Source organism: Musca domestica, unplaced genomic scaffold (assembly GCF_030504385.1).
Source record: "Musca domestica strain aabys unplaced genomic scaffold, Musca_domestica.polishedcontigs.V.1.1 45, whole genome shotgun sequence".
Lineage (NCBI taxonomy): Eukaryota > Metazoa > Arthropoda > Insecta > Diptera > Muscidae > Musca > Musca domestica.
The window spans coordinates 6,167,516-6,185,067 of record NW_026712335.1 but is presented as its reverse complement, the minus strand read 5'-3'; the positions used below and the strand labels follow the sequence as shown (position 1 = coordinate 6,185,067).

Here is a 17,552-nt window from a genome sequence, read left to right as displayed (position 1 = left end):
CATATGTACATACATATTTAGGTATATACATCTGTGACCTACAGGGAAAAATTAGGGTTTCAGTGTTAACTAAAATACAATACAAAAAACTTTTTACACCATAAGCCACATGGCTATTGGCTAGGTTATATATCATTTGATACGGCCAAAACGTGTCTCATCAAAATAACGGTTTTAGACTCTAGGTCTCTTTGGACCAGATCCGTTTCAGGACATTTGGAGTCAATCTAGTGATATCCGTCCGTTTGTCTGACTGGTTCGCACGAAGGGAGTATCCGATTTGGTCCAAACTGGGTTCATCGTAATATTATTGTCAAACTGAGATCAAGTTCGGAGATGGATAATAGTGGTCCACTCCTTCTGGTACTTCCATTTCAAAATGGCAACATTTTCCAAGGAAATAATTCACCTCATAAAAAAAGAAAGTGCCATTCAGATACAATGAACAATACAAATGAGCAATTCTCCAGTTTGACAACATTTTTTAATCAATACTCCATACATCCTACTAAAATTTCAGGATTTCAAGATTTTATATATTATTGAAGTTTTTCTTTTTTCGGAAAGAATAATAGCAAAATGTTTATATTTTACACCAAAAATTCTCAAAATCTTACAATTTTAAGTTTACCGGGCATAATGCAGCCACATCCAATTTTTCTGTGGAAAATTATTTCAACGTCTTTCCGTAATAAAAATTGGCCACCACGATATTTAGATCAAAGAAACCAACAAAACCCCCTCCAACTCATATGTCTAGGCTATACATGAAGAGCAATTTTCAGATTTAAAGAACTATGTGTTCACCCAATACTAAATTGGACCAAATATAGTACTATTTAGTACTTTTCTTGCACTTTCAGTTCACATTTCCGAATCCAGCAAGATCTATCCATTCACGTAACTGCAAATTTAGTACCACAATCATAGTCCGCATTCCACAATCGACCTCCTTCTCTCATACCAAATTTCTGAATTTCAGCTCTATGCTAAGACCCAAACCCAAATTGATTATCATACTTTTCCTACAGTTATACTTCGTTTGTCCAAAACCACCTCTTTCTCTGCACCCCCAGACACCAACAGTGACCTCGATACCAAATTTCAGAATTTCATATCTATCCCAACACCTAACGGCACATTTTGTGGTACTACAAACACCAAGAGTGACATACACATTAAATTTGCTATATCTCTTCACCTAATACCAAGTTTAGTAGCATTTAGTTCTTTTCGTACAGTTAAAGTATGCATTTTCAAAACAATCTCCATATCGAAACCTCAGATACCAAAAGTGGCCTAAACATTAAATTTCAGTATTTCAGCTCTTTAACTTCTCACTTTACCAAATTAAGTGTCATTTCGTACGCATATCCAAAACCAGCTCCTTCTCTCAAACACAGACACCAACAGTGACATCTATATCAATTTTCAGGATTTCTGCTCTATTCCTTTAGCCAATACCAAATTTAATATTATTTAGTACTTTTCGTACAAATTTAGTAAACATATCCAAAACCCACGCCTTAATATTAAATATTATTTTTCCAGCTCTATTGCTTCACCCAATACCAGATTTAGTACCTTTTGCACAAATGTAGGTCGCGTTTTCAAACCATCGCCAAATCTCAAACGCTGGTACCATCAGTAATTTAAATATTAAATTTCAGAATTTTATATATATCCAATATCAAATAGAACCAATTATAGTACTTTTCGTGCACTTGTGGTAGTGCAGGGACTCCAATACAAAATTTCAAAATGCCAGCTTCCTCCGTTCCCCCTAAACCAAACTTTTCCAAATTTAATACCATTTAATACATATGGCACACTCTGTACACATTTCCAAAAGCTTATGTCAAACTTACTTTCCAACCTTAATTCTCATAACAAATTTCAAGTTCTTAGCTCTATCTGTTCACATGATACCAGGTGGCACCAATTTAGAAGTTTAGTACAATTTTAGAACTTTTCGTAACCTTAAAGTTCTAATTTCCAAAAACTATTTGGTAAATCTCTCCATAAGTGACTCTCATTCCGTTTATTCAACGTCCAGTTGAAACCAAATGTTGCCCATATCCCACTCTTCAATTCGTTTAACATGACCCGATAACATAATGGAAACTCCTTTCTCTTTTTCAAAATCTGCACCAAAGAGTGGCTCGTTTTGGATACATCGGAAAAAGAATATGTCGGCCCCACAAATTAACAACATTTTAGAACTACTGAGACCAAACTTTGCTCATAATATTTACCCTCTCTTTATAGTACCTCCCTCGCAAATATTCATAGTTTTAATGGACCGGATTTCTCAACTTGGGCGGGGATAGCTCGTCGGGGTCCAACGGTTGGTACAGATATTTATTTTTTAGACGGAAATAGAAAGGCTGTTGTTAAATGAACTTATACTGCATTGTAAGTATAACTTATCTTACTCATCACAGGTCCGGAATTTGAAATGGTTCTTCGACTTGAGACCTGGATTTATCCAAGACACGGGGCAGGCTTTAGTCCTCAGGATTTGGGATGGTTTTTTCAAGTCTACCGGATAGATTTTATGCGAGAGAGCTTGATAAGTTCGCAAGCAGTACCTATGGGGGAGTGCAAGGCTACGTCTACAGGCGATAGATATTCAAAACTGCAGTTGCGAGTGACCTTTATAAGTACTCAAGCTGACGACATGGATATTCTAAGCTACGATTTCAAGAGACCTTAATAAGTACTCGGATAGACTACAAGGATATTTAAGCATAATGAAGACTTTAAACAAATGACGAAGGTCTTTCATAGGATTATTCAATGAAGTATACAGAACATGCGAGGATGTCTACAGAATGCGAAAGAATGTTCTAGGATGCCCAAGGATTCCATTAAGGATTGTGTCGCTAATCGCGGTCGATGTTGCTGCTTCACTGGTCTGGTAGTGATGCTGCTCCGTTGTTGTGACAACGGTTCGCTTGCATTGAGTGTAGGCAAAGATGATAAAGGGTTTTCGACGTCACAATAGTCAAATTTATATTTTTCGTTGAATGGGGGACTCGAATTAATTGAACAATTTACATTAAGATATTGGTATCAGCCTTTGGTAAGATAGTACTATATCTGCCCAAAAAGGGCAACACCTTGGAAAATTATACCTTTCCTAAAATAGAAAATGATTACGAGCCTATGATCGTGAATGATTGAAATAATACAACCAACAGAGCTATAATATCCCTATATCCCTCACTATATTTGTGTAACAAACCTACAATCTCTATACACTGTGTTATTTCTACATTTTCCACACTTTTACTGCATTATGTTGTAATGCCCCGAAACATACAACCCCTTTCTGCAAAACTACAACCTAGTATCGTAACATATTTTTGTATGTAAATGAGCTTTAAATTAATATAAATGCACATACATATGTACGCACATTAGCACAATGGATTTGTTTGTGTGCGTGATTTGTATAAAATACAAATGTGTGTGTTTCCGAATTCGCTTCTGGTGCTGATTGTGGTGGCATTCGTTAGCACCGAGGTGGCTGCCAGTTAAACATAACACATGCACACACACATACATACATATGCAAAAACATGTATTATTGTATTAAAAAGTAATTTGCCTTAAATTCCGGGTGTTAACGAATGGGTTTATAACATGTAAATGACTTTACCCTCGGCGACGCGAGAACACGCATAGATATTTGAGGCCGCAAATGCATATTGAAATTTTTAAATTCAATCAGAAATGTCGGAAACAGCAAAACATTCAAATTCAAAATATAAGAGAGGAGGGAGGAAGGTATTTTCCCAAACGATTACGCATACATGTAGAATTCTAACGACAAATTTCTGTGCATACAGAATGAACCACAAACTACCATGTACTGATGGCGCCCAAATAGACAATAACGACTTGATTAAACCATGCTCACTCACACATCACTGTAATAACAATTTCCAACACTTTTCGTTTAACTGAAATTTTGATACGACTCTTAGAAATTGTCTCCGGTACGATAACATGTGTCACCTGCAATCTACACCGAGCTGACAAAATAACACTTCCCAATAAAGGAATTTGCAAGTAAAAACGCTGAACTTTAATTAGAATTCAGTAAAAGATTCACACTAACACAGGCAATAAGGCACACTTTCCAATTCTGCCTACAAAAAAAAATCTTTAAATGCCTCGTTGAGACACACCTTGCCATGCATATAGTCGCTTGCATTTGTCTATTTCTCCGAGCAGAGAACGTACGCACGCACGCACGCACATTCATATCTAAATAGAAGGCGACCTAAATACCAATAAAAGCAATTTGCTATCACAAATTGTCTGGGTGGTTCTAGGAAACCCTAGCAATTTACATTTCAGCATACGCACACAGACACACACACACATACTTAGGTAGACAGCAGCGTGTTGGTAAAAAGAAATGAACAACATTAGTATAAATAGCAGGAACCGACTCAAGTAGACCTTTAATATCTCCTCTCTGTAAAAGATATTTAAGGTAAAACACCGTCTATAGAAGATCTTTCAGGTTCTATGTCAAAAGAAAACCTTTAGTCTTTTACTCTATAAAAGTCTTAAGTTCCTATTTTGTCTGCAGAAGAACTGTTAAGGGTTATGTTTTAGAGATTATCCTTAAAAGTCTTCTGTCATTTAAGGTTTTTTGTATACAAAAGGACTTTAAGGTATGTCTATAAAATACATTTAAAATCGTATGCTTATAGAAACCTTCAAGGACTTCTGTCAATAGTGGTCTTCTGTCAACAGTAGAGCTTCAAGGTCTTCTCGCTAAAGAAAATCGTCAAGGTCTTTTTCTTTAAAAGACCTTTAATGTATCATGTCTTTATAAAATTTTTGATGTCCTCTGTCAAAGAATATCTTCGAGGTCTTCTATCTATAGAAGATATCTGATGTCTTCTGCCATTAGAAGACCTCTGAAGTCTTCTGCCTATAGAAGGTCTTCTGTCTATAAAAGACCTTTAAGATCTTTTGTCTATAGAAGTCCTCTGAGGTCTCCTGTCTATAGAAGACCTTTAAGGTATTTTACTTAGTACTATAGAAGTCCTCTGAGGTCTCCTGTCTATAGAAGACCTTTAAGGTATTTTACTTAGTACTATAGAAGACCTCTGAGGTCTTCCGTCTTTAGAAGACCTCTGAGGTCTTCTGTCTTTAAAAGGCCTTTGAGATCTGTATATAAAATTCTTCTTCTTCTTCTATCTTTAAAAGACCTTTTAGGTCCTATATCTATAGACGACCTTTAAAGTATTCTTCCTGTAGAAGGCATTTAAGGTCTTCTGTCTATAGATCTTTGAGGTCTTCTGTCTTTAGAAGACCTTTAAGGTCTTCTGTCTTTATAAGATCTTTGAGGTGTTCTGTCTATAGAAGACTTGTCTAATGGATATCATTTTAGGAATTCTTTTTGAAAATGGGCTCTAGATTTACATATTTATACAGAAGACAGTAAATGCGACCTTTTGAGATCTGTTTTGCAAAAAATTAATTTGGGGGTTTCGGGGATTCTAGGGAATGCCGGTTGAAGCTTTTTAAGGTATTTTGTTTGTGGAAGGTCTGTTGAGGTTTTAAATTTATTGAAAACTTGTTGCAGTCCTCTGCCTGTAGAATATCGTTTGAATCCTTCTGTTTTAGTAAACCTTTTTCTGTGGAATAACTCTTGAGGTCTCCTTTCTTTCTAAGGAAACTCTAATGAGATTTTCTTTCTGTGTCCAGAGGTAGGACATGATGTTTTTTTAAGCTAGATAGAACTTTAAATAGTAAAAAGTAACACACAAAATTAAATTTTGATGAAACAGAACAGTGTGGCTTGTTTGTTCGGGATACCGTAGTATTTTGTTGTTGCAAAATGGTCTGGCTTTATCCCTTTATTGTTGTTTTTATAAAAACAACGTTTGTTTATTAGTGGAGAACGATGGTAATGTTTACCAGGGGGTAAGGCAGGGAATACCTAGGTTTCGGAAAGAGCCACCAATCCTCATCAGTTCCCTTGTTTTTGTCTGGGATATTCTCCCCAGAAGTTATTTTAAAAATAACTTCTATGACAAAAAACATTTTTTTACCCAAGTGACGAGATCGTAAGCTCAATAGAAGAGGAACCAAAGAATTAAATAAAACTAAAATTCTCTTGGAAAGTCTTCTAAATCTTACAACCGCACTTATAAACATTTACATCTTTCTTCACTTGTTATGCTTTCGTTCAGCCTGAACGAAGTAGCATAACCATGTAAGTTGGTTTTGTCTGTTACAACAAAAACCCCCTTCGTCGACCGTGCCTTGTCTATTAATAGAACAGTGTGGCTTGTTTTGTTGTTGCAAATGGTTTTGTTGTTGCAAAATGGTCTGGCTTTATCCCTTTATTGTTGTTTTTATAAAAACAACGTTTGTTTATTAGTGGAGAACGATGGTAATGATGAAACTTTTTATATTTGTTTCAGTATACTCTGACAAATCATCATGAATAGACTCACGCATATACAACGATACGAAATTATCCAAATTTACTTCGAAAATCAGGCTCTAGAGCAGTTGGCAAATGATCCGTTGTTTTATCGCAAAATTGTGTTCAGCGATGAGGCGCATTTTTGGCTTAACAGGTTTGTTAATAACCAAAATTGCCGCATATGGAGTGAGGCCAATCCACAAGAGACCCTACAGACTCCATTACATCCAGAAAAATGCACCGTATGGTGCGGTTTTCATGCTGGTGGCATCATCGGACCTTATTTCTTCAAAAATGAGGCCGGAGCTCGCTTTACGGTCAATGGAGACCGTTACCGCACCATGATCAATGATTTTTTGGATGACATTGATCCGGAGGAGATGTAGTTTCAACAGGATGGCGCTGAACAGAGAGTGCTTGAAATCCGAGATTTAGTCGCTGTTCATGTGTAGCCTGGACGTATGGTGGTGGTTTCGGAAATGTGTGTATAATTGTACGAAAAGTACTGAATGGTACTATACTTGGTACTGGGTGAAGGTATAAGGGAGATACAATATTGAAATTTTATGTTTCGATAACTGTTGGTATCTAAGGTTGAATTGTTCGAAAAATACTAAATGGTACTCAATTTGGTGTTGGATACCAACATACACCTCAATATCAAATATGAGGATTCCAACCATATCCTCATATTTAATATTGAGGTGTCTGTTGGTATCCGGAATCGGGATATGGAAGTGGTTCTACGAAAAATACTAATGGAATTAATAGAGCTGAAATCCTGAAATTTGGTATAGATGTCACTTTTTGTGTTTGTGGAAAGATGTGGATGGAGGTTGTTTTACAAATGTGCACTATGATTCTTCGAAAAAGTACTAAATGATACTAAATTTGGTATTGGGTGAAGGGATATATATAAGATTCTGAAATTTACAATTTTGATCACTTTGTGTTTTTTTTTTTGAGATTTCGTGGTGGTTTAGATAGGACACATTTCTAAACCACCGCGAAATATAAAAAAAAGTACTATTAGGTGAAGGAATAGACCTGAAATCCAAAATTTGATATAGAGGTCACTGTTGGTGTCGTTGGTCTATATATGGAGACGCTGCAATTGTTTTGGTTTAACTAATATCCTCCTCGATACTTCAAAATTAAAAATTTTGAAGACTTTTTGGTTTAAAAATTAAACATTGTCCTATATTTATTCCGAAAAGGAAATAACTTGAATAATATATGAAACCTTGAAAGTCAGAACATTATATATATATATATATATATATATATATACATATATATATATATATATATATATATATATATATATATATATATATATATATATATATATATATATATATATATATATATATATATATATATATATATATGTATTCTTCTCCGTAGGAAGAACCCCTCCTTGCAAAATTAAGAAATAGATCCTCGTGTTGGTATAGCTTATACATAAAGTTACCTTCGGATTTCAGCTATTTCAAGGATCCTGAACACATTTTTCCAATTGATTTGCTTTAAGAAGAATTGCAACTAAAATTATGGCTACTTTAAAATTATGACTACATGTACAAAACACAGATTATATGGGACCTAAAGGGTACCTCATTCTAGTACCTCGTCAAAAGATTATCTCTATAGAAATCATCGATCTCTAGTTAGGTTGGACTCAGGTATATTTTAAATAAAACCATCATGCGATGGGAGAGGACTAAGTTAGACAACTAATCCGAGTTAGAAAACTCATAGGAACTGGAAGTTAACCTACATTCTGGAACCTCGTCAAAAGCGATCAAAACTCTGATTAGTTACAAGACTCAAAAAATGCAAGTAAAATGCTGATGTTTATCTTCGGTATATCCCACCACTTTCACCAAACTTAGATCGATAGTTTGGAGATGGCCAATATGGGTCCACTCTTTCTGGTAATTCTTCCCAACAAAAGGTCGACATTTTGAAAGAAAAAAATTGTACTTGTAAATATCATAGAAGGTTCAATCTTCAGTCCTAGTCAGGTGAGAAAATACAATACCGCGATTTTCTTTCGAACTCCATACAACTATATCATTACCTCGACCATAAGGATCACAATTTTGAAAAATTACAATGCGATACTTTGGCCTACATGGGATTTAGTTTAAAAATGGGACTTGTCGACCAACTCCTTCTAGTCCTTCCCTCACAAAGAGTCATAATTTTATGCAATAATAATTCTCGTAAAGTATGGAATAATTGTCCCGGTTTCTTCGGAAGTTGTTCAGCATTTTTTTTTACAAATTTCGCATACTGTAGTATTAAGTATTTATAGGTTCAATATTTTTGTACGTTTTCCAAACAGGGTATACATAAACATTTAGTCCAGAGGGTATAACACCGACAGAAACATTCAAACTTTTTGGTATTGCATTTTAAATCCACTTGATCATAAAATCAGGGATGACAAAAAAAGATTTGGTCTCTAGAATAACAATATGGCTCACTGAGCTTCGTTCCAGATAGAGCTTGTGGCTTCAAGTATTTGGAACGATTTCTGAAGTTTGTAACCATTTGATCAAAATATCACTCTTATCTTACTAAAGTGGCCTTCATCGCCACGACTTTGGCTCATCTTTTCTTCTTCTTAACAATCTGAAAACCAACTTTCCCTGACATTTCAATTATATCTTTTAGTTTTTGTAGGGTGCAGAATTTTCAAACCAAAGAAAACACACAAATGAAAAGATTACCTACAAGAAATATAAAAGCATGTTCCCATCATTACTTTGGTTAAATACTACTCGTTGTTTCTCCTGATGTTCGCCACCGTCTAGGTTGTCTCGGATGGAAATGTAGACAGAAATGTTTCATCGTGCCTGCTCCATCCAGCAACAAGAATGTTGAATGTCGAAATGTGCAAAGAAAGTGCTGTCGTTAAAACTGCTGTTGTGAGAAAATGTTGTAGGATTTCTGAGATTTCAATGTTGCTGCTGCTTCTGCTCCTCTCTGACTGTAATGGTAATGGGTATGCGAAACTACAACAACTACAAAAAAGCAAATTACCATTTGACAATAACAATGCGAAACTTTTCTCATACTTTTTATTGTTCATTCTGGGTTTTTTTTTTTTTGCTCTTTTGTTTTTTTGCTTTTGCTTTGAACTTTCTGTCTGCTAGAAACGCTTAACCCCTCTCGCCTATCCATCCATCCGGTAACCAGGGACAATGGAACAAAAGGTTGTGGCAGATTAACTGTGGGAGTATTGTTCCGATAACAGCTAAATGAATTCTGATTTTCTATTACAAATGATAGTCACGTAATTATGAGGCTATGCAAACCTTTTTTTCTAGTTTTCCCCACTTTTCTACCTTTTTTTGCAAAAATGGAAAAGTTAACAAAAAAAAAAACTCCTAGCTACAATTGTTAAACTTAATCAATACAAAGTTGGGGGAAGCAAAAAAAGAAGAAAGTTATTGACTTTGCAAATGACTTTCTTATCATGACCCTTCTACAATTTGCCATTTGTTATTGGCCCAAAGGTAATTCGAGGTTGGAGGGAGGGGGAGCCGAGAACACAAGCTAAGGAAAAAAGGTAGAGTGTCTGCAATTCAAGCGTAAAAAGTAATTTATTTTTAAACGTGTCTTTACTTGCCAATATGGAGTCGGAATAAAACCCAACGTTTATGACATTTTTTAAGCTCAAGCGGCAGAGGAATTTGTAATTCAATTCAACTGTACAATTGTCCAAAATCGATTCGGTAATAATTGAATAAATTTATTTTTCATTAAAATCGAAATCTTTGGATTATTGAAATATCGATAAGTTTGCTGAAGTGACGTCCACTTGAAATGATAAAGCGTGCCTCATTGAAATAACGGTTTTATACCCTTGGTATCTTTGAACGAAATCAGTTTCTGGAAATTTGGAGTCGATTTGTGGGTGTCTACCTGGCCTGGCTGGCTGATGCGTAAGATGACGAAGGGCGTACTTTGATCGATCGCAATATTTTTACTAAATTTTGGTGGCTATTGTGCGCTGGAAATGAAGCGAGGAACCTAATTTTGTAACCATTCTTGGGTGGCGCGTGCTGAGTGCGATGGTGCTGAGTCCTGCTGGAATGTCCAAGGTCTGCGGCCAAAATGTTTGCGTGCCCAAGGCTTTGATACACCCTCCAGAATATTTTCGCGATAATATCCGGCATTTATTCTGATCGGCTGTCGGCTGTTATGGCGGTCCACACCACCACCATGGCCGGAGCTTGAGTTCGGATGGCCAACCGAAGGTGCACATTTTCAGCTGACCTCTTTGGCAAGTAAACACGATCATTTTGTTTCTTACAAACTGCTGGACAACGAATGTTTCCTCATCGGAGAAAACCAAATTCGACAGTTCACTACTTTCGGCCAAGCGAAGCAACTCTTTAGCTATTTTGTGTCTAGTTTCTTTCTGATGCGGTGTAAGTTCTTGCACATTTTGGAATTTCAATGGCTTTATCCCGAGCTCACTTTTCAATATTTGCGGAATGGAATATTGCGATACGAGCCATTTTTCGGCCACTGCGACGCGGGTTTCGGTCAAATCGCTTTTGTACGCTTGTAAACAATATAATAAGCTGTCACTCAAATAATCGGTCGAATGAAATGACAGCAGTCTGAAGTTGGTTACCGTTTTTATACCCTCCACCATACTATGGAGGGTATATTATTTTTGTCATTCCGTTTGTAACTCCTCGAAATACTCATGTCAGACCCAACAAAGTACATATATTCTTGATCAGCGTAAAATTCTAAGACGGTTTAAAAATGTCCGTCTGTCTGTTGTAATCACGCTATCTTTCGAACAAATTGAGATAGAAGGCTAAAATTTTGCACACATGTATATTTTGCCAGTAGGCAGGTTAAATGGGCCATGTAGGTCTAAGTTATCATATATCCCCCATATAACGGTACCTCCCGATATTCGGTATTTTTATGATTTTAGCGACATTATTCACAGGAATTGTTTCAAATTTGACATTTGAAGTTCGTAATGGATACTACATCCTAAGACAGAAAATAGTCTGTGTAGGTCCACGTCTTCGTATAGCCCCTATATAACGGTACCCCCCGATATTCGGTATTTTGATGATTTTAGCGACATTATTTAACTGACTCGTTCCAAATTTGGTATTTGAAGTTCGTAATAGATACTGCAGCATAAAATAGAAAATGGGCCATGTAGGTCCACGTCTTCGTATAGCCCCCATATACCATACCCCCCGATATACGGTATTTTGATGATATTAGCGACATTATTTACCGGGATTGTTTCAAATTTCGCATGTGAAGTTCGTAATGGATACTTCAGCCCATGCCAGAAAATTGTCTGTGCAGGTCCACGTCTTCGTATAGCCCCCATATAACGGTACCCCCTTTATTCGGTGTTTTGAATATTTTAACTACATTATAAACAGATTTTTCTTCAAGTTTCGTATTAAAATATTGTAATAACTTATGACAAAAGTTGCCTATGCAGGTCCACGTCGTCGTATAGGCATTCGGTATTTTTAAGATTTTAACAGAATTTTTAACGGATTTTATTTATTTTTTTTTTTGGAAATTGTCAAATTTGTACCAAATGGTGGAGGGTATTAAAAGTTCGGCCCGGCCGAACTTACAGCTTTTTTACTTGTTTCATCTCACCCTGTACAATTTCCCATATATATGTTTCATCCGAATGGGTTTTTAAGAACACACAGTACTCACATTCGTACATTCGACAATAATGATATTTGGTACCAGATATCTTATAGAGCTCGGAAATACCTCTGCCAAATTTTATCAAGATTGGTTCAGATTTTTATATAGCTCCCATATAAATCTTCAAACGATTTCGGGATGATTGTGCACCAAATAGCCAATATCAGTCCAAATGGCCTGAATTTTCGCACATTCGACCGAATTCAGTCTAGAAGCAAATACATCAAATTTGGAAATTTTGAAAATCGGCTCAAATATAGCAATAGCTCCCATATATAAGTTTCATCCGATTTAGTGTTTAAGTCCCTCACATTTGTAATATGCATTCGATAACATTAATATTTGGTACCAGATATCTTATAGAGCTCTGAAATACATCTGCCAAATTGTGTCGATATCAGCTAAGATTTGGATATAGCTCCCACATATATATCCTTAATCCGATTTTAGGTTTATAGTGCCATTAGTTGGCTAATATTAGTCCAAATGGCAAATATCATTAGCCATTATTATATCAGTCCAAACTATAACTGCTATAAAGCCAGATGACGATAGGTGGAATCATCTACTTTAAATAAATGTTTCTGTTATGGGATCTCTACTAAATATGAATAGTGGTGTCGGCCCCGCCCGACTTTTGACTTTTCCATATTGGTTTATTGTTAAATTTAGATTTTTTTTTTTAATTTTTTTCCCATTCACTAAATGCACCAAATTTTTTTGCATCCACTGAAAGCCCCTACTGCCTTCAACCAAGTTTTACTTCATTTCTAGGAACTGCCAATTTCCTTTCCCATCTCATTTTAAAATAATTCCATGCGGTCAACATTTAAAACTGACTTGTTCTTTCAAAAGTAATGACAACCACATTCGTTCTCCAGATAAGTACTACAGCCCACAACGTTCCCCAACATAGCATTGCAGAAGTCAATTATGTTTGTTCGAATTATCAAAAACTTCGTTTCATTAGCATGAAATGAAATTTGTCAAAGGCACAGAAATTCATTGCATTTTCTTTTTTCTTGTTTTCTGCCCACATAAAAACGTAATAATGCAAAACTCAGTGCATCCAATTCGGTGATGAAAAGTTTAAACGTTGTTGTAGTTGTGCTTTGATCGTATAATACGATTAAGTGTCAATGGTTTTCACATGATGACAAACTGTGGTCATGCCATTGATTTGCTGGAGCCGTCACCGGTGGTCATCATTAAACTATGCAACTCCACCATCACCACCCTCATTATCATCAACCAAACAGCGAACCAAACAACCATCCATCAGCTCCCTTCGGTTGGACTGAAATGAGAGAATTCACAAAAATTCCTCCATTGGAAATCAGTAGCCCAAAAACTAATGAATTCAAATGCGTTCGCTGTCACCATAATGGTGGTCCCCGCTACTGCATGGGCAGCATGCGAGCGGACCTCGAAATAAAATCTGTACTATAATGTTAACGGGTACTCAGAACAACAACAGAAATTACTCTCGTATGTGAGAATTTTTGTTGCGGGTTTGAATGACAACATGTTGTTGGTGATTTCGTCCAATTGCAATTTGTCCATTGGCACAATTATTTCGAAGTAATTTCAAATGAAATCCTTATTTCCTGTGTGTACATGTATGTGTGTCATCAGCATCGTTGTTATCATCCAGCAACCTGCTGGTACTCTCCCTCTCTGCCTGAATAATGTGATTTATAAATACAGTCAAATCTATATTTTGTTGGATGTTGAAATGAATAAATTCATTCTTCGTGTGGTGAAGGTTTTCAACTGTCAAACTATTGTGTGGAAAGGGTTTTGGATGCTGGCAATGTTAAGGTTGGCACATTTTTGTTGGACTTTTGATACTGGGTAATAATTGGCTATACAGTGTCGGTAATGCTGAATATTTTTATGTGGCCTACTGTACTAAAATATTAAACAGTCAGAGAGAAGGGAAAGGGAGGAGAATACTTGAAAACAGTGGTATAAAATATATTTCGATCGAGGGACGCAAAATGCCTAGTACTCCACTAGTACCACTTCAAAAGAAGAAAACAAATGCGTTGAAGAAAGAAGAATCTTACGACTGTTGCCAAAATTTACAAAAAGGAGCTCTCCACTCGTATTCGAGCGGGAAAAAACAGAAATCGACTGTATTCTATGACAGTCCAATAATAACGAGTAAGATTTTCCTTCATTTTTGAGTAATAGTAAACCCGAACTTAATCTAACACTGATAAGAATTTTGAGATGTTTAAAATTTAAAGAAAAATCTGATATTTGTTTTCAATTTTATGGGGACAGTTGTTAATCAAAATTTATGGGGGAGGTACCCGAAGGAGTGGGCCTATATATTTCGTATTCACATCAGATCTCTGGTTGAGATAAATACTTAGATATACCAAGTGCGAAATTAATCGTTGACTTATTTCGCAAATTATGAGAGACCTAAGAGTTGAAAATTTGACCTTTGTAGGGGAGCTACCATAAGGGATGGGTCGATAATTACAAAGTTTACACCAGATCTTCTGTGGGAAGAAGATTGGGATGAGTGAAATTTAGAACAATTCTTATTTTGATTCTTACGATCGTTTTGGTGATTTAAAATTGTGACTCATTGTAGGGGAGGTGCCGATACATCGCATCTCCACGCCAGATCTTGTGTTAATAATTTGGAGATGTGTGAAATTCGATGATGAGAGATATCATCCTTTGTGGGGGAGGTGTTAGTGGAAATAATGGAATGTGCTAGGCTTAGAAAGGATCAGATGCATATTTCAAATTTTATGATCGGTTTGATTATTCACAATTTTGACGCTTTGTGTAGTAGTGTGGAGATATCAAAAAGAGTAGACCGATATATTTCATCTTTACACCAGATCTTGTATTAATGCAAATACTGGGATGTGTGAAATTTGAAGACCATCGGAGTTTTATTTCACATTTTATAAGATTTATATTTATTCCAAAATTTTCGCCCTCTGTGGGGTAGATACTTTATGGAGTAGGCTATTATTGTCATTTTCGCACCAGAAATAGCACTGATATTCGAATTTGCAAAATTTGCACAAAATCGAATAATCTTCCCCCTTTCTTAAGGTAAATTATTTCCTTTGAAAGGTACCAGTAGGAGTGGCCGATGTTTACCATCGCCGAACTCGATCTAAGTTTAACAATAATATCCCTTTCTTCGAGAATTATGGTGTGCACCTGCCAGGCAGATAGACGGACGAACGACTACACCTGGGTCGACTCCAAGTGTCCTGAAACAGATTTGATCCAAAGAGACCCAAGGTCTAAAACTGTTATTTCAATTATACCTTATCAATGATATACAAGGTGAGATGAAAAATTTGCCACCAATTTCAGACAGCTGTCATTTCTAAGCCACTCGTCCCACAGCTGTTAAAATTATTCCAGTGATAGCTCATTATATTGTTTACAAGCGTACAAAAGCATTTTGGTGAGAATTTTCCAGAAAAAAGTTATTCGTGATGGAATTCAAGCGTGATAGCGTGATTTCTATATATTTGACTGGAAAACTTCAAGTGGCTATCGTTAGAGCACTCCACCATTTAAATGCTAATGAATCTTTTGTGTCTCGTAGCATCGCTCGTTACCGTGGTACCGTGGATGGAAGAAAACAGCAACATCACCAGAAATGGTTCGAAAAGTAAAGAAGCAACTTCACCGAAACCCGCGTCGCAGTGACCGAAAAATGGCTCGTGAGCTGAACATATCGCAATATTCCATTCGGCAAATATTTGAAAAATGAGCTCGTGGTAGAGTCATTTGGCCGCAGACCTTAGACATTCCAACAGCACTCAGCACCGTCGCACTCAGCATGCGCCACCTAAGAATGGTTACAAAATGAGGTTCCTCACTTCATTTCCAGAGCACAATGGCTATCAAAATCTCCGGAAACCAATCCGTTGGACTATTGTGTCTGGAGTATTTTGGAAAGTAAGGGTTGGCACTAAAAAATACTAAAGCGTCGATCATTTCAAGCAAGCACTTCGCCGGGAATGAGGCATATTACCGCAGAGCAACATTCAGGCAGCGTGTGACGGTTCCATTGGCCGTTTGAAGGCCATAATTCGTGCCAAAGCTGACCAATTCGAACAAATCTAATCTTATTCTAAAATTTGATGCTATTTCCGACATTTTATGCTTTCATTCAGTAAAAATAAAAAAAGATTAAAAATTATGGCGTTTGACTTTGTTGCAGTTTTTTTATCTCACCCTGTACCTTCTGAAGCCATATGGCTCAGGCTATAAAAATAATTTACTATGGATTTCACACCTAGAGTAAAATATTGCTATATTTCGAATATTTTGAGTAAACTTCTCATAAAACTCGTATACTCCGAGCACTCCTGCTCCCGAGTATGTTTGAATGGCGAGTAAAATCGAGCTAATCGAAGTTAATACAAAAATTCCTCATTTTTTGACTTAATGAGAAAAGACGAAACGACAGACCCAAGAATCATGGGGTGTGATTGCGCAGCTGTGTTATTTTAAGATTTTCGAAAACCCATGCTAAATCCATACCAAACATTGGGCAATGGGTTTTGATCGAATGGTTAAAGTCGGATTCTTGGAATTGTGAACAAGGATCACTATTAATATGCAATACAATTTGGTCTTACGAGACTGGCTCTATATGGGTACAAAATTACTAAATAGTATCAAAATATTGTATTATTGAAATTTGGTTGAAAGGTTGAATCTATAATCCTGAACTTTTGCACGTTTGGCACGTGGTACAAGGTGGCGCAAAAGTAAGCATCCTATCAGAAAATGCTATAAATTTTACGAAAGGCCCCTAATTATTATATCCAAAAAACATCGGAAGATTATGTGTTTGTTTTCTCTTTCGAGAGGAGCTTAATGATCTGAAATTTGCAGTGAAAAGGAAAGCCAGATAGACACTATCACACACTCACCACTATGCGACGCGTTTCGCCGTTGGTTAAGCGGCTCATCAGGCATATTTGGTGTGGATGATGGCTTACAAGGGCCGTTCTCTGGTAAGTAGTATATACTTCGAACTTATTGCAAATTAGCATATGCGAATTATTAATTTCGCGCCACCTTATACATGCATATGTACTTGATAGGCATTCCGATTATGGGAAAATCGTAAAATTTACAACATCTTCTTATGCTCTCCATTGTGTAAATAAGTTTTCAAAATGTCATCTACAGGGCACGAATAGTATCTTCATTGTTAGTCCATTCATAAAATAAATTGACCTCCGAATGCTCTGTTCAGAAGAATTCAACTATCTCAATTCATATTGAATTGATGCCAACAACCTGCCTGTCCAACCCATTATCTCAGTGTATGGTACCGCATGAAAAGGCAGAGATTTACCAC

General features: G+C 36.4%; 1 long non-coding RNA gene across 1 annotated transcript in view; it reads right to left on the bottom strand.

The window, feature by feature from the left end:
- LOC131804524 (uncharacterized) overlaps positions 1 to 17,552 on the bottom strand; it is a 334,193-nt gene that overhangs the window by 296,263 nt on the left and 20,378 nt on the right. The gene's annotated exons all lie outside the window — the stretch shown is intronic.